The sequence below is a fragment of the Haemorhous mexicanus genome, chromosome 6 (genome assembly GCF_027477595.1).
Source record: "Haemorhous mexicanus isolate bHaeMex1 chromosome 6, bHaeMex1.pri, whole genome shotgun sequence".
NCBI classification, from domain to species: Eukaryota; Metazoa; Chordata; class Aves; order Passeriformes; family Fringillidae; genus Haemorhous; species Haemorhous mexicanus.
Genome location: NC_082346.1, coordinates 46,025,740 through 46,045,350, shown reverse-complemented (window position 1 = coordinate 46,045,350; position 19,611 = coordinate 46,025,740).

Below are 19,611 nucleotides of genomic sequence, written 5' to 3'. Positions count from 1 at the left end.
GTTTGTTTAGTTGTCCTGATGTGTCTTGTTAATTCCACACACAAATATGGTGTTGGGGGAGGAAGTGCTCCCAGTCCATAGTGCCTGACTATCTTCTGCACGGACTCCTATAAGCTTTCTGTCTGCCTGAATTTGGGGTAAATTGGCACAATCCTTCATTCCCCACTCCTCCACCCCTCCAATGAACCCATACATACCTACCTATGTTTTGTTTTAATTCTTTTCTGCACAATAGAACATCATTCACATGAAAGTAGGGCACTTGCTAGAGGAAGATCTTAAAGACCCAGTAGCTCTGCTGCATCTCTGTATTTTGTTGTGCATGGGAATGAGGTTCACTGTTTAATCCAGGATTTCATTTCTCTGTAGGGAACGGTTTGATGTGCAGTCTTGATCCCTTTCTCCTGCATAGGAAGACAGTGTCCAGTCCTGTATTCATAAGGTAAGGCATAGGTTAAGATGAAATGCCTTCATATAAAAGATCACACACCAGTATGTTAATTTTATTGAAGAAGCATTGTCTTTCCTGCTATTCTCCCAACAACAATCTCACTTTAAATTTTTTCTGTGTTGGATTTCATAGAAGAAGCAGTATGTGATAATGTTGTATGAACATTTAACAGCCAATGCTATTTTCACAGAAATCAATCTTGTGTCATAGCCCATTAGATACTTCAAGGCAATGCAACATTTGAAACTACAAAAGCTTTAGTAAGGCATATAAATTATACAAAAGACTCTTATCCTTGTCAGGATATGCTTAAACTAAAACTTTGATGGTGGGGAAAGCTAAAAGGGCTCCTATTCTTCTCTTCTTTTCAATTCTGTTTATAGAGCTGTCTTGGAAACTACAGCACAAACTGCCTTTTGGAGTAATTAATCTTAAAAATAAACCTTTCTCCTTTTTTTGGTAGAGAGGGGTTGAATACAGAACACAGTGGTGTAACCCCACAAGTAGCTGTACTGGCCCAGAAAAGGGATAACAGTGCTGCATGAGAGCATCAACATGAGAGCAGCAGCTCCTTGAGCCACTTTGAGTGTTTGTAGTTAGTGCCTTGTTACTTCACAGCTGTGCAAAACCTAGTCCTATCAATGACTAGCTCTTGCAATTCAAAGCACATTTTGGTCGATAATCAGGTTCCCTGATTTCCCACAGGTTTATTCCCTGTGATTCTAAATGTATACAGTGATTTTTCATCAACTAGGACCAAATTATACTCCACAAGAAGCAATTATTTGGAATGCAGATAACACAGAAGAAAATACTGTGTAATAATGGTGTCAAAGCTGGCTTCCTTTTGAAAGCAAGGGAGTTAAGGCAGGAAGAATTTGGCATGACTGGTAAATGATCCACTTCCAGAGCAAAAGCATTTCACTGATAGAAGGAACCAAAACACAATAGCACATTGATGGAGCAGGTTATGGTGGCTACACAAGTCAGAGTTCAGGAAGAGTAAGAGCAGAGCAATGAGAATAAAAGTAGCCATGAAATCTCCTAAGGCAAAAAACATAAACTCTTTCATCTGGAATTACAAGTTGTACACACAAGATGTTTTGAGGACAATATTTTTATAACAAGAAAGCTGTAGAAGCAATAATACTTATCAAGTGTTGCCTCTGCTTCAAACATGACGTTTGGATCCAAAGTGTCTGTATACCACCTTCACTTTAGACATACCATGAGACTTCATTATCCAGCTCCATAGTTTTCATCATGGCTATTATTCCAAGTGCTTTTCTACTTTCCTTCCCCAGAGTTGACTGGCTCAGCTCATAAAAGGCATCTTTGGCAGCCCTCAGTTTGCTCTCACCAAAAATCTTTTGCACTGTTTCTTCAGACACCATGACTCATGCCCTGTCATTACCTCACCTCTTTCCAGATGTCTTAGTTCTTCTTTGTTTATATCTTACTTAATTTCAGGGACTGGATTAAACAAAAGCATTCACTGTTTCCTTCCCCTCTGTGTACTTAACCAATATGCACATCACTGCAGTACAAACACGGAGGTCAAGTCAGTGTTTATCAAATAAGTCTGACAAAACTTGAGGTGTTTGTTCTGTCCTTACACACAAATGAAAGAGAATTTGGCCAGCTCAGGAGTGAAAACTGAGCATTAAAGGTAATTGAAAAATACAGGTACTGTAATTTAATATTTCAACATCCCCAACTGTCTCATATTACATCCATTTTGATGTGTTTCTTTAAGGTAGCAACATTCAGGAGTGTTTTTACAAGCATACATCCTCCTTAGCTTTTGCATACTTGTTACCTATATCAATATCCAAGTCATTAATCCTACACTCAAAGTCTTAGGTATCCTTACTGTCTTTTATCTGTAAACACATCTTCTGATCATCTCCTTTCTCTAGTTGCTCTAAGGATCTCAGGGGAGACAACATCCACCTCCTTTCAGTGCCTTTCATTCCTACTCAAACTGTGTCAGAAGTTATGCTGTTTCTCTTACAGACTCAGACCTCTCCAGGACACACCATCCATTCTGGCTTACTTTGTGGTTTTTGGCAGCTCCTGTATTCTATTCAGTCCCTTGATGTTTTATAAGCTTGTCTCTGATGCTATATGAATTCTGTATATCTCCTGGAAAAAAGTAACCACTTAAATCTCTGGGTTTTTGCTATATGCTTCAAGAATTTCTCTGGAATATAGTCGCATAGTACTTTGAAATCCCTGATATTTAAAAGCTTGAATGCAGAGTACAAGAACTTAAACATGAGAAAAAAATACCTATATGAGAAAAGATCAGGATTCTGGACTGGGATTTGAAAGATCTGGGATTACTTCTTGGTTCAAAAATTCTGTGTGTGATCACCAGTTACAGCTGTACCATTATAAAACATCAGTCTCTAAAGGGATAATGAAGTTCTGCCTTCACTCATCCTCTCTTCAAATCATCGCCTTGGAGATGAATTGGAGAGACTCTGTGTGCCCCAGGGTGTTAATGTATTGGCAGGATATTTGAACACCCAGATGTTTGAACACATTATTCCTGTGTGCTTCAGAAAGTACAGCTCAGATCTATATTTAGTCTGCAAATTTGTAATCTGTACTTGCAGCCCTTTAGAAGTTCCTTGACCCAGTGGTGTAGGTATAACGTTATCTTTTTTCCTCTTTCCCTTGCCTTCAATGTCACTTTTCCATCTGCTCAGAACCATAACCACTGAGGTTATACCTTACTGGTGTAAAAATTCCTAATAAGACAATATTTAGGGTGTATATACAAATAACACTAATTAGGACTTTGCAAAATCTTCATACAAATACCTTATATTCTGCACAAGTTCAATGCCTAGTTCCAGCATGTGACTGACTTTCACTTCTTAATATTTTCAGTACAAATATACAGCCTCTTATGTCAAGAAGCCTTTTTGTTACATACCTCACCTCTCTTTAAACATAAGTATCAGGAAAAGTTTCATTCTTCAATTTATTTTAAAATTGGAGCAGTGTGATCCCAAAATGTTTTCAATTCACCTGACCTTCAGAAGCCACTGTGCGGTGTACTGTTTAAACTCACTAAACATCCTTGCAGAATTTGGTAACAAATGAGGACTCATCTGAACAGATCCCATGACACCCATACAGTAGGAGACATTGAACTAATAAACCTGCATTAATGATCTTCTGGTAGTATTGGCATTTACATTAGTATTAAAAAAAAAGTAAAACCAGGGACTCATTAGCCCTTTGGTTTTTATTTTAACTGGAGAATGGGGTTGAGAAATATACACTAAGCAAGGCACTTGGGGCACACCACAGGGTCTACAGGTATTTGGTGATCAGGACATCCCACATCTGCCTTAGGGGACTTCCTCTGGCTACCCATCAGACAGTCCAGCACAATGTGCCCTGGTACCAAGGACACAGACTTAAAGCAAGCAGCAGAATCTGAGTTCCTGGAATTCATTTTACTAATCAACTTAATTAATTTAAATTGATTAATTTAATTAATTGATTGTTTTAATTAATTTAAATGTCATTAATCACTTTACTTCATTTCTCCAATGACAGAATTGCAGTGAGCCAAAGAAGCACAAAGCAAACAAGCAATCTGGAAATTCAAGTCAAATGCAAGGCAATTAAAGCTAAATTAATGGTGTAAACACAGCACATTAGTGTACTGCAAGGTCACGGCTGCTCAGGCAGACAAGGACTGCATCCACCTCAGCTTTTCAACATTTGATGAGGGATAAGTATTCTGAGGGGATGAGAACCTGTCTCCTCGTGGCTGCTATGAGACTCATATTATGACTGAATTGAACCAATAAATTCAGAACAAGAAATGCACATTCTGGCAGTGAGAACACCTTTGCCCTGGAAGGTAAGAAGTGATATTTGTGAAGGACAGTTAGTGCTCCATCCTGTCCCTGTCTGGCCTCCCTGGAGCATTCCCACATCCCTGCCATGTCTGAGCTGTGTCCAAGCCCCTCCTCACTGGGTCTGATCCTGATTTGCTACAACTTGACCCTGGACCTGTCACCTAACCATGCCTGATGCCTTGTGCAGTGCCTAAGCTGAACCAGCAGAACAAAGGAGGTCACTTCAGATCTACAGCCTTTTCAGAGGCTGATCAGGAGAGTCTCAGCTTACCCAGGAGGGAGCCCCACTGCTCTGAAGCAGTGGGATGATGGTTTCTCCACAGAGATTTTAGGAGTCAGCTGTAGGTACTGTCCATGTCCTGCCGCAGTGAGGTGCAAAGCAGCAGCCTCAGAAAACTGCCAGGATCCAAGCATAGCAGTCTTGTTATGTGTCATTCCAGAGATACACAGGTGGTAAAGAGGCAGGGTGACATCCAGGCATAGTCAAATTAGAGGGTACTGGTGATTACCAGAGACTTCATAATCCAGTTTTATAAAAATTCAGGTGTTTCTCCTTTAACTAGTCTGTACAGGTTTTCCCATTCCTTGTCTTCCAATGACTAGGTGACACTTGTTTGCAGACATGGACTTTTGAGGTCCCAGCAAATCTAAACCAGCACTGTAGATTGAACTAAACTTTTTGGGAGGTTTATTTGTTTGCTTGTTTTCTCTAATGGGATGCCAATCCTGACAGCATTTGCTGCACTGCCTTCTTCTCCTCACCTGTCACCTGTCACGGCTGCAGACCCATGGTTAGGAGACACTGTTGCTCTGCCATTGTCTGAAGGATCACAGGCAATGCAGTAGACACCAGCAGAAAGCTCTATGCTGAGCCTGTTAAATGAGTTCCAAAATCAGTTTCCTTCAGAAGCTTTGGTTCTGTCAGAACTGCACATTTGCATCACCTGTTTCAGCTGACTTCTGTGACTGATCCGTGCTCCTCTGACACTGCCACTCCTCTGTAGGTAGAGCTTACTCTCTTCCATGAGCTCTACTTCAGAGTCTACTCTAGGGACTGAATTGTTGTAGCTGATTTTTAGGATCCCAGTACACCCATTTAAATGTTTTTAAAATATGTAAGGACTGTATCTGCCAGAGAAACTGCATGACTGAGCTGATTAAAGTCCAAGTCTAAGCACAGATTTGCTTTATCTCTCCCCCACAAAATTGTCAGATAAAATACAGATGATTAAAACTGGATTTTTCTAAATACAAGGCATCACCTTCTCCTACTACCCCCCACCTTTGCCTTTAATTGCTCTCACTAAATTAATAATGTATTTTTAATGCCTGATGAATACCATCAAACCAATTAATAAGTCATCTCAGAAGTCAAGTAATCTGAATTTCAACACAAACAGCAGATCTCTTAGATGGCGCCATCATTCTTTAGCACAGACTCACACTTTAAAGCTTTGGACACAGATATAATGATGTTTTTTTCCAAAGCAGACAGCCATAAATATGTGAAATACTTACTATGTTATCTTCATAATTTTCATTCCTTTGTATTGAATTCCACTTTTGCCTTGTGGGTCAAAAACAGTCCAGGAGTTATGCTGCTCTGAAAAATAATATTGTTGGTTCTTGTGTGGCCTGTACCCTACACACTTGGATTAAATTTAATAATTTAAATAACTACATGGTAGTTTTCTGCACTTTGGTGAAACTTACAAAATTGAATCTTCTTATTATTTTTTAATTTTATATAATATATTCACAGAAAATAGCTGAATATTTTTTCTCTGTCCTTCTGTTCACCCTCCCCCTTTTTTGGTTGTTAAAACAAATATTTGGTTTAACTTGAGATTTGATGGAATATAGCCTGCTGAAAATATCTCTTTGGATTGTCTTCAATTGTAACTAAACTTAGAAACTGCTTTGAGTCTTACTTGTCAGAAGCACAATTGTACCTTAACTACTCCAGAGTTAAAAGATTGAAATTTGGACGTGGAAACCAAGTAATATTTTCATCATCTAGGTAAGTACCAGGTGTGGTTAGTCAACACTTTGGTGCATAGCATAAGTGATCTTGACAACACTGTCTTCTGCCTCTGTGAAAGGATGATGAAATTGCCGCTGACAAAGAACACAAGTAGTGGGAGCCTCAGGTCTCTCTTGTAACAAAAATGAAGTCAAAGGACTGAGATATTTAACTTTGAAGACATCAAATTATCTGTTCAGATGTAATTCTGTGCAGCACATATTGCCAGGGGCTAGAGTGAACTGAGCAAAAGAAGGGAGGAGCAGATCCAAGCTCCATGAGGACTTAAACCCTCCATAACTGCAGAAAACTGGAAAATATCCAAACAGCTTTGTGTGCTGTACCTGCAAAGAATACATGATACTAAAAAATATTTTATATATATATACACACACACACACACACACACACACATATATATATATATATATATATATGTATAAAGGATTTCACAAAGTAGGCTCTTTGTGAAATCCTAATACAGAATCATGAATTCCAGGCAAAACAAAATACAAAGGTTACAAAAACAAAAGGGGAAAACAGGAGATTTTGTAACTGAGGAGAAGCCAAGGAACAGATTTTGTTATTTCTGAAATTAAACACTGAAGAAAGAGCATCTCACAGTAGTGATCACCAATATGATCCCAAAGGAGGCACTACCAACTGCTGACAAAGAATTTATCCAGCACAGGCAGTCACCCAGCCCCATAATAAAGTGGTTTAGGGGACAGCAGCCTTCTGGCAATATAGATATGAAAATAACAGTAAAAGAGAGATCAAGCGAGAACCCAAGGAAGCACAGCACAATGAGATGCGAAAAAGACCAAGGTTTTCTTTTACGTTGTAAAAAAGAATATTCCTGTTAGGACTGAATGACTGTTGTCCATCTCATTGTACAGTGGAAATCCAAAGCAATTAATAGAAAGTCTCACTATGTTTCCTTGTATCATAAGTAGCCTTATGTTGAGTCTCGTTAAATAATTAGTAATTTTTTGTGTGCTTAAAAATCAGGATTTTGTTAAAAATCTCCATTGAAATTCTCCAAGACGACAAAGAAATTATATCTGGAAGGCAAGTACAGGTGCATAAGAAAAGAAAAATCTCTTGATTATTATATCTTGAAATACTACATTCAATTCATCATAATGAATAAAATAACCTACAATTTAACAGCATACCAACAGCATTTTTAAGGAACCAGGTGGAGAATCTACAAGCACAGCTGAAAAGTTGTGTGGCATGTTTCATCAGGATTGCTCATGAATATTCATATCACATATTTAGACTAATGTAAAAGGCCACTGTCAAGCAGAAAGCATGAGTCAGATCCCAGGAGCCTATTCAAAGTTCCAGGCTTCTTTTTCATTTTTGATATTGTTTACTTTGCACCTTTCAGTCATCTCGATATACAACCCTAGGCTCATCTTGATCTGCCCACAGTACAGATGGCCAGAATCAGCACCTAAAATTCAAATTATATTTGGTAGACATAGGATGGATTAGAGGTAATTAGGACCTCGTTTTGTTGCAGTAATTATAATTCTGACATGCTAGAAAATTCTATCACTTTTAAAGTCATTTTTATTTCTAAGGGGAAATAATCCCCACCCAATGATTTCCCGCTGTCTCAAACAATTCCAGCTTGACTCACACTTTTTTACAGAAGCCACCAAAAAAAATAAAACCCCGCATATTCAGTATGGTGTTTATCTTGAGTACTGAACTGTGGAAGGTGTTACAAAAGAGAGCTCAGGGCTTGTGCCATTGCCCCATAGATAGCTGGCAGGAAGGATCCTTGTGCAGCGATGCAGAGCCCTATGGGGAAACAAGCAGGTGGGCTGCAAGTCTGGAGATGACTCCACTGACACTATTAGACAAACAAACCCCCTCCATCACCTGAGAAAATTCTGGAGCAGAGAATATTAAAAGTCTGGAGACAGATCAACAGGACCAACTCCAGTCTTTCTTCTCTAGAGGGAGCAACTTAAAAGCACTCCTGTATGGCTATGGGGAATCACTGCTAGAACTTTGAACCCCTTCTCATGACAAAAGATCACAAACCAGTCCACTTTATGTGAAGAACAATGCAGTGGAAAGCAGCAGGAATATCCAATCAGATGATTATAAAGAAACTATTTTGATCAGGACCGCAAACATAGACCAGGCAGCCTCCATGGAGTCACTCCCTAACATTGTTTCTCAAGCTGATAGTTGCTGGCTGTCTTTCCATCCTCTGATTTACCTTAGAATTATACAACTGTAGAATTTTTTAGGTTGGAAAAGGCCTTCTAGGTCACCAAGTCCAATCTCTTCCCTAAGACTGCCAAGTCCACCATTGAACCATCTCCCTGAGCAGCACAGCTAAACATCTTTTAAGTATCTCAAAGAATGGTGACTCAGCCACTTCCCGGGCCAGCCCATTCCAATGCTTGACAGCCCTTCCCGTGAAGAATTTTTCCAAATATCGCATCTAAACTTCCCCTGGTGCAATTTGAAGCCATTTCCTCTCGTCCAATTATTACTGGGGAGAAGAGACTGACAGCTACCTCACTGCAACTTCCTTTCACAAAGTTGTAGAGAGTGATAAGGTCTTCCCTGAGCTTCCTAATCTCTTAAACAACCCCCTGAGCTAAACAACCCCAGCTCTCAGCTGCTTGTCGTAAGTCTTGTGCTCTGGACCCCTCACCAGCTTCATTGCCCTTCTCTGGACTCACTCCAGCAACTCAAGGTCTGTCTTGTAGTGAGGGACCCAAAACTAAATACAGGATTCAAGGTGTGGCCTTATCAGAGCCAAGTACAGGGGGAAGATCCCTTCCCTTGTCCTGGAGGTCACACTATTTCTGATAGAGATCAGGATGCCATTGGCCTTCTTCACACAGACTCATGCTCAGATGGCTGTTGACTAGCACCCACAGGTCCTTTTTCACAGGGCAGGTTTCCAACCATTCTTCCCCAGCCTGGAGCAGTGGATGGGGTTGTTGTGACCCAAGTGCTGGACCTGGCACTTTGCTTTGTTGAATGTCATACAATTGGCCTTGGCCCACTGATCCAGCCTGTCCAGATCTCTCTGCAGAGCTTTCCTACCCTTCAGCAGATCAACACTCCCACCCAGCTTGGTGTTACCTGTTACTGACTGAGGGTGCAGGCGATCCCCACATCCAGACCGTTGATAAAGATATTGAGCAGGACTGGCCCCAATATTGAGTCTTGAAGAAAACCACTGATCACCTAGCTGGATATAACTCCATTCACCGCCATTTTTTAGACCTATCCAACCAGACAGTTTTTAATCCAGTGATGAGTGCACCTGTCTAAGCCATGGACAGCCTTTTATTACTATATTTAAGAAAAGAAAGTTAGCTCCTCTCTTCCACACTCTATTTTACAATGTTAGACATTAAGTACTTATAAAACAGACAAATTAAAACATATCTGTAATGCACTTGATATTCTGATGTGTCATGCTGTAGCCCTTCCCTGCAGTAAGCTGACACTCAACCACAGTATTTCCCATTCTTCACTGCAGACAGCCTGTAACTAACACAGTGATTTTCATTACACATTCCTCTGAATACAACAAAGAATGTATATTAAACTAGAAACACTGGCAGCTTGCTTGGCCCTAAAGTCAACCACTGCTTGCTTAATTCAGCACCATCTCAGCTGCATGGCAACATTAGTCCCTAGTGTTACAAAAAATAAGGAATAAGAAGGCCAAATCCAGTCAACATAACTGCCATGTCTCCCAGGCACCTTCTTGGTGCAATCTCTCTTTAAACCATTGTACTAGTTTTGCTTGTCCGTGACAAAAGACACTTTTGTGTTGTTGACTTTCACACAGGGTCAGCTAGTAAACCAGTTCCAAAGAAACCTAAATCTGCTTCCATTACTCCACAGAATTTTGGAAACCATGGAGTAACCTCCAGGTGGAGACCAAAACTTATGAAGCAAAGGAAATGCTCCACCACAATCTAAGCTTTGTGTGACAGAGAACAGAATTCTAGCTGTGCATTCAGAAAATAAATAATAGTGAATTAAAAGGTACTAATGAATGGGCTAGGAACCTCTGCTTAGACATTGCAACCAATCTAAGCATTTTCCATAAGTGTCGTTATGGGCTGTTCAAACAAAGCATAAAGAGGAGCAGAAAGGATAGCATATAGGATAGTAGTTGTTCTAATATGAGAGACTATGCCAAATACAGTGTTCTAGTCAATTTTAATCTCATGGCTCTTCATAATCACAGGGAAAATATCTGTACTGTCACAAATACCACACAAATATGATTGCTCATTATAAAACTCTAATATACATTATGATAGCTGAGCCCAATTAGATCAGGGAAGAACTTCAAGGGATGTAACAAACATGTTCCCTTCAAGGGAAGATGTGTAGTTACATGTTTAGTATTCAGTCTTGCCACAAATCTTCCTACCTTACATTGCGCTTCTAACAAAAGTTCAAAAATACAACATCCAGAATTTGAGTGCTGAAATTCTACTTCATTTCTCCCTTTTTTTTTTTTTTCTAATAATGATATTGAAGGAAAGCAGCACCTTATGAATCTGCTGCAGTGACAAAAAAATATGGAACAGCTGTTGGCATCTCCACATTTCATTGATGTAAATTATGTGAAATTCATGCAAAGCTCCACTAGGGAGAGATTGAATACAGACAGATCCAACCCATCTTCTGAGTTACTGAACTGCCTCATTGGTTCAGAAAACAGACTTATGTTCTGATTTTGCTTCACAAAGAGAAATGCAAAGAGATTGGGTTTGGTTTGTTTGTTGCTATGTGTATATTACTATAGATGAACCTGATGAAATTTCTTTGCCAAAATCCAGTTATGAAGAAAAGGAGCTGCTGAAGAAGCAACGTAGAATGACTAGAACTTACAGAAAGGTACAAATCTCAGCCAGGTTTGTTAACTAAATTATTTTGCACAGTTCTGTAACAATACACTGGACAACAGTGAGTTCCATTCTCTGGGCCACTATAAAGATGATACCTAAAATACCTCTTTAAATCTTTTTATCTGTGAATGACTTAGTTCCATGGATTAACGACCCCGGAAAGCAACATCTTCTAGATGCTGTAGAACAAGCAGCACCAGACAAACACAATCCAGGGAAATGCCTTTCCTGGCCTGTGAGTATGCACAGATTTCTACATGGAGGTACCAATACATGCCAATAAACAGAATAATCTCTTGGTGCTAATCTAAATATTTCTTTCCTAATATTCAAATAGAAATGATCCATTTGATCCCTTGCAGCACTTACACTGATCTAAACAGATAATGCAAAGTGGAAAGGTTGCCTGAATCTCAGACACAGCCCAGTCTATTTTTCAGTCAGAAGCATTTTGACATGCTACTGTGGACTGTATTTCATAATGAAACATGCTGTGCTTTTGGCAGATGATGGCTTGTACCCATCTGGCAAAACATGAATCACAGTCAGAAACATAGCCTAACTGTTGTTATGAATTTAGGACAAGTCGAAGCTACAGAATTAAAAGAAGCTTTCAGATTTCCTCTGGATGATCTGGTCTCCTAAGCTTCAGTGTGCAAGTTCAAGCCTATGTTTATCATAGGTTGACTTAAACAGTACTAGGAAACATTGTGGCACTCTCAAGTTTTAAGCAGTCAGCAGGGATAAGTGACTACAAGAAGCAGAACTGAAAAATGATTGCCTTTGAGTCCATTCAGTGAGTAGAAAACCCCATTTGTTTCTTCAAAGCCAAAACTGGCCACAGAATTATAGAATAACATTTCCATATTATCTGTGGGGTTTATGGCTCGCAATTAGATACAAATGTGAAAATCAATTTGTTTGAATGGAGAGAAACTGTGCAGGTTCCCACTGGCTTTTGAATAAGGATTTAACCAGAAGTTGGCTGCCACAACCCATATCTGAGACAAGTAACAGCTGACCAATAACTTTTTCAGCCATTTCAAGCATGCAAAGGGTTTTTAAAGTAGCCATATCACATTAAAAGAGAGATCTTTTTTTTCCTCTATCCTATCACCCTGGTTATTCCCATCCATGATGATATAGCAAAATCTGCTTTTATTTGCTACAGGAGGTGGCAGACTGATTTATCCCAGAGAAAGTTCTTGCTTTCTCCAGTAAATTTATCCCCTGAGTAACATCACAGATTTCATAACATTATATGAAGAAAAAAACCCTGGCCTATCTTCATACTGTATCACTTGTTTGGTGTCTTGAGTATAAATTTAATTTCAGACTACTTGGAAAACTAGGATAGTGACACAAAAGTTAACTGACAAGTATTGGCCTTTCTCTTTGGCACCTATTTTTAATTTTTTAAAATCACTCCTCATTCAAGAAGGGCAAGAAAAAAAAATGTTAAAAATTAAATACTTTTTGAATTATGTGTATTAACACCACATAGCAATGTCATATAGTTAAATAGTATTCCTTGCACATTAATTACATATCCATAAATTTTTTTCAGACAGTTTTGCATAGCATGCCATACTTCTAGTTAGAGCACACACTAATACTTTGAACAACAGAAACCAATGCAACAAAGACATGGAAAATGGAGTGTGTTGGTCAAGTTCTAAACTTACTTGACTGGAATACTCAGACTGAACAGATATCCTACCCTTACCCTTGTAGAAATTGACCCACTATTGAATGTGATTTGACTGACAGTAATCTTCTAAAGAAAGAAGAGTGAAGCCTAGAATGAATGAAACACTGAGGCACCTTTGCATATTTAATAGGAGGCTTCATCCAACTTAAAGTAAGACCATTCTGACAACAGGATTAGGCCAATTTAAAAGGGATCAGGACTAAGCCTTCCAAGTCTAAAATCAATAATTTGGAAGCTGAAAAGTACACATCACAACAGGAAGAGGAAATTTGGTGCAGCCAGGATTCAGATTTGGGTGATATTCAGAAGCTACCAGAGAAAAATAAACATGGACCACTACTTATATACCTTGAACTAAACTCCAAAAGCTAAATTCAGCAGAAAAACATTAATAGCCTTGAACAGTAAAAAGATTTGTCTCCACAGGATTTTGCCACTGTAACTTTTACACCCAGATGAACTGCAATCTCTAGGTCCAGAGAAGTTAAGCTTATTCTTTACTTGCTCAATTGGGTATTTGAGGTAGAAAGAGCTGAGTGGAAATGCTCCTGCTTTCTCACATGCTCTTTTTCCCACAACAGAACTAAGCTCATAGCTTAATCATGCTGTCCATGCTCAAGACTGTAAAGAGGTGAAGTTATATGTAGATCTTCAATAATTAATGTTTCAATTTTGCCTTTTCTCCCAATGAAATGGCTAATTTTTCATTTGAATATATTGTTGTCATTGTTCTTACCCATGTAGTATTTGCACTGTGACTTGGGTTTAATTCTAAATTCATTTACTTCCCAGGATTTTCTAAGCATTTTATTCCCTATGCTCAGGGACTATATTTCTGAGAGTTTTAAAATTCTATTAAAACCAAAATAATTGGTTACTTGTAGTATTAGAGTGTGCCTGTAGGTATAATCTAGTACAAGTTCCAAACCCCTAGAAATTATACCAATTAAATAATGTACATACTGCTAAAATCCTCTGAGCCACTCTAAGTGTTATAAAACAAAGCTTTACAACATCATTTTAGTATATGCAACAACAAGCTGAATTCTCTTAATATTTTGCCTTGAGACTTAAAAAATAATAATCGAAAAGGCTGTAATTTTGCTTTATTGGTTACCTTTTCCACCTGCAGGTAAGGGGCAGCAAAGGTGCCCAGGAGAGCAAGGAGGAGCTCATTGAACAGTCATAGCAAAAAATATCTTTTAAAGGATTTTGCTTCTGCAGAAGAAGCCTAGAAGACAGATAGGAGCAAATAAAGCTGTTTCAATGTAAAGAGCTCCATTAAATGCTTGAATGGCCCTTCCTAATGAATAAAGCTCTCTGGGATGGAGTAGCAAGTCAGTAAAGCAGGTGCTATGCTGAGGGGCAGACACTGGAATGCAATTGCCAGTTAGGTTGTCTTTTTCTGCCCATTCAAGATAATCACTTCAGCGCCCATAATGCATCTTTGTGGAAGTTATTGCCACAAATCAAGAGTTTTAAACCCTTTAGCAACAGCTGAAATTGTTCGGTTTGGAGACAGAATGGAGAACACTGAGGAAATACAAATAGCAGAACAGAGGCAATTCACTTCTGGTGCAGTTTTTCTGAGAAACTAATGGGCTGACCAGGATTAACCAAGCTAATATTGCACAGTGCTTTGTCCTTCTCCAGTAGTTTCCATCTGAGCTTCAACTTTTCCTTGAGGAAGGAAAGCATTTATTTCCCTTTCGTGTTTGGACAGCTAAAGAACGAGAAATGAAGGTGATTTGTTCAAAGCTGCAAAAGACTCAAAATTAGCTGAATTCATTGCCCTCAAATCCAAATTCCCTTTTAAATTTGAACTTGGTGTTCCAAGTTCACCAGCACTTCCAGAAGGGTAGCATTAGTATTTTTTTCATACCATATACACCGTTCAATTAAAAATACAAAAATTGGTTGATTTTTTTATGAAAAAAATAAAATCACAAAAATCTGTGAGAAGGGAAGTGTCAAAGAATTTGTTAATGCCCAACAAAATTAAATTAAACCTTTAGGTTCATATTGATATTTATATGTATAGGAGGGATTTATTTCGGCACTTTTGGTTTTTATTCTTAAGGTTTTGTTTAAGTGTTTAAACCTAAGAAATGAAAGCTGATTTTTCCACTGAAAAAAATTACTGATAGTTTTCAATTAAAATCATGCCTGGTGCAATAAAGTTGCCACTTTCACATTTCCTGCTTAAAAAAAAAATACAACACTCATTAGTTCTGAGAAATTGTTGGGTTTATATTAAAAACTTGGTTCAATTGCAACTATTTTTTTCAATAGTAAAACTGGCATCATGAAAGAGCCCAGTTCCTTGTGCCATTTGCTCTTTTGTTTGGATCCATGCTCCGTAAGTAGCTCAGTAACTCACTAAAGCACTGGGATAATGCAGTTCAGCCATCTTGTCCTAGCTTTGGATATGAAGGAGATGTGGAGCAAGACTGATACTGGGAGTCTTTGCCATAAGCCTAATTATTCCCAGAATCAATTCACCTTCAAAAAACTCTCCAGAATAAGGCTCCCACTGAAACAAAGCATCCCTCATTCTACCATGATGACAATCTTGTTCACAAAGGCAGAGAAGCCTGGTGAACTCAAAGCCACAGAATGCTTCTCACCTTCATATACACAAACCATGCCTCAAATATGTTTGAAATCCACTTAAAGTTATCTGGTTTTAATTTCATATTTTTTAGTCTAAGTTAATTTGAATTTGTGTTAAAATGTCATAGAAGTCTCTGATAACTCCAGGTAACTACATCAAGCAGGATTTAAACTCTGACAGCAGATTAATCCTTTGAGAACTAATTCATACTTTATTTTTTGGTTTTTCTATTTAGAATGGTTCATTTCCTGCTTCTTGGGAAAGAGAAATAATTCCACTCCTCTAATACATATTAGAAGACACATTGGATAAGAACTTAAATTCTATCTCAGAACTTCTCTTGCAATTAAAATTATAAATCTCTGGGATTTATAATTTTACACTGTGTTTTCATTTCTTTGTCTCCAAAATGCAAATAATAAATGTGACTATGTAACTTGCATGGATTTATCAGCATACATGATGCTGTGGGAAATCCTACTGAAGAATCTACTTTTAAAATACACTTAACTCTACTTAAACCTTTTCAGCATTTATTTGATTACAGTAGAAGATTTTGCATGCATTGGTATAAATTTTCTGTGACATGCATACCCCTACTGCACCTGATCAGATCACACTACCTATGTGCTTTGTTGATATCTCCCATTATATCAACAATTCTGTTATTCTGGCTATTTTCTTAAACCACCATTTTTCTCATCAGCTGCTACTCCTCTCATATTTGGCACCCTGCTGTCTGCATAAATTCTAATTACTGGTCCCTCTTGGCAGCTCAGTACTTCTCAGACGCGATGGAACTTCTGCTTTACCAAATTTCATTTCAAAGCATAAGGTGGTTATCTCATCACAGATGAAATCTTTGAATTCTTTTAAAATTAAATAATATCCTTCAAACTTGGAAATGGAGAAAGTATGGCAGTGATCAGTGATTCACCATGAGGGCTTTTTAAACACTTCATTTTTATCTTACTTGAAGTATTTTATATCTTTTAAATAAAGAAGCTAACACGAGATGAATTACCTTTCTGCCTAACAGCAGTGTGTCTTGCATTAATGACCAATTACACCTACATCCAAGAGCAGACTTGAGCTAAGAAAAGAAATACAATTTAAACTTGAAATTACATTGAACACAACTGTAGCACTTTTCCATCTCTTTTCACTTATATGAGATCCTAGAACTGATATGATAATTCTATATTTAACACAAGGCAACATTTTTTAAGTTTACAGCTGTATTCAATGATCTTAAGGTGTTTTTCAACACTAAATTAGTCTATGATTTTTCCAAGAAAAAATGTCAAGTAATGTTTTTTAAACCCATGACCAGCTAATTCTTTCTGGGCATCAAGAGAACCCGGGAAACTGAGATTTGATCTGGGTTCAGTTTTTCCTTAGACTCATGTTAATTCCCTAATGTTACTTCGTGTGTCTCTTTTCTCCTCTGCAGAAAGAGAACACTACTTCATCTTTGTCAACACAGTGCTACAAGTCCTACTCTGTAGTATTGGTAAATCTCAGTATCTCCAAGTGTAAGGCACTCAAAATTCTTTGGCCGACAGTTTGCTGTTACATAGAAGGAATGTACACAGCAGTTCCAGCTGCCCTTCAAGATTTACAGACTTCAGTGATTTTTCTCCCCCACTGAATAACTAAGTGTAATACAGACTTAAATATTTTTGAAATATTGTGGCTTTCTTTCCCTATATACAGGTGGAGTCTTTATTTACTTTTTACTGCAAAAATACTTGTCCTCCCTTTGACAATAATTTGGGAAAAAAAAATACATATTTTCCTGAGAAAGTTGTGCAATTTTAGAAAGAAACTAAACATAATAATGGTGTTATCATTAGAGTAATAAGTGTAATTTGATTGCTTCACAGATTCCCATAGTAAGATGATACTTTTTACCATAGGATTCTTTCAGCCTAACTCAGAAAGATAAACTAAGAAGTAGCAGATTGCCAATTTTTTCGTGAACATTTTTTTGAGTTCATAAACTTCACTCCAGCACAAGGTGCTTAATTTAATACTAGAAAACCCATGAGAGCCTAACTGGCCCATGATATACACAGGGCTAGACAGAATGATCCTTCCTGGCTAAATAAAACTATGAATACATCTTATCTCCAGCATCCTTCCTAAAAACTCACCTAAGACATGGATCCTTCATCTTTTAATGAAATTTCTAACTCAAAAAATATTTTGCACAGATTTTCACAATGACAGGTCACTTCAATGACTGGATTGTGATTCACAGATTCTAGAGCATCTGTTGATAAAGGCCACCTCCTCTTCCCATGCTGTCAACTTAATAATGCAATCCCTATTCAGACAAAACTCCAGCTGTTCTCATGGAATAAGGCCTGAGTGGGGAAAATTACTCACAGTCCTGTGAACAAATGGACACCTACAATTCTTTCATGAAACAGCAGGCTGTACTGTATAAACTGCATCCATTATCAGCCAAGTTGAGAGTTTTGCCTGTCATTATAATGAAAATTGTTTGGCAGCCTTAGAGGCTGCATTGACATGCCACTTACATGGCCTGAAAGTAACTCTGAATGCCAGGTATCTGACAGGCTGACCACCATTAGTGCTGTGTAACAAATGAAAAGTTAGCCAAAGTCTGTTTCTGAGACTAGATCCAAAAATATTTAGTTGTATTAAGATTTTTTTGTGGCTGTAATGTATTGCCTTCCTGCTGTGAATCAGGCATTGAAGTTTGGAAGGGAAGCTGAGGAATTTCATTTGCAATCACAGAGTCAGTCTTTACAGACCTTACAAAAACTTGACACTCAGTTAATAAGTCTTGGAAAAGCTGAAGTTCTCATTTTCAGTAAGAACATATTTTAGCAACTTGAAAATTCAATAGGCCCAGGTTCTAAAGACAATTTTCCATTGTCTTGGAGGGCCTTCTGCAGAGTCTCTGCCCTGTTCACAGCTCCACACTTGTGGGTTGTCAAACAGGAGAGTTTATACTACACCTGCACCAGAATATACCCAATGAGGCATTTCCATGTGTTCATTCACCATAAACTCTGTAATCTTTCAGTGATGTTCTTGGAGAGATTTAGATTCTGCTCCTTTTTCCTCCAGTCACACTAATGAATAAGATGGTATTAAGTTCCCAATACATCCATGGTTCCTGAAAGATAAAAAAATCTTAATTTAGAAAATTGTTAACAAATCAAGCATCCTAAAATATTGCTGCTCCCACAGTTATTTACCACTGGAATAAGAAAGGATGAGAGTAGTTATGGGACACTTGAGGAACTACTGAAGAATTGAAAAAACAATATGTCAACATTTTACCTTTTTAAAAAAATGAGCCATTTTCAGCAGTTACAGATGAGTCCTAATATTTTCTCTGAGAAGGTTTTCTCTCCTATTTGCTTTTCTTCACCCTTCTCCTCTACATCTAGGTGATGTCCTTAAATGGTCAAAGTTGAATAGCTTGGGTTCTGGAATCTGATTCTGTCTGAGTTACAGCAATGGAAATGAAATTATTTTGGCATTCATTAAACTATTTCATTGCGCTCAGAGCAGTCTCACAGATTCACCACAGACAGATTTATGGTGCAAAGAGGCAAAGACATATATAAATATATATCTTAATCCTGGGACAGAGACACAGTAAAATCAGTTCCTTGGGTAATTATTATAGTGGTCAGTCAAAGAAATGGAAGATTCATTGCAGTGCAACTCAGACAACTGACATTGCATGTTTGGGGAACATCTTAATTTCAAACCCAGTTCCTGAATCACACTTAGATTTTAAACAAACACCTTAAATATACAGGTGTGTACAGATGTAGATTTTATTTTTGTGATCACCCTTTTTTTTTTATTGTCAGAACCTACACTGATATGGTATCAGCCAAACTGCTTCTACAGTACTTTGCAGTACTTTTGAAGGTAGCACTTCTGCTACATTCTCTGTAGGACATTCACCCAGCATGATTGATCCCATTCCTACTACTTATGTGTGGTCTTTCACTGAGATCAG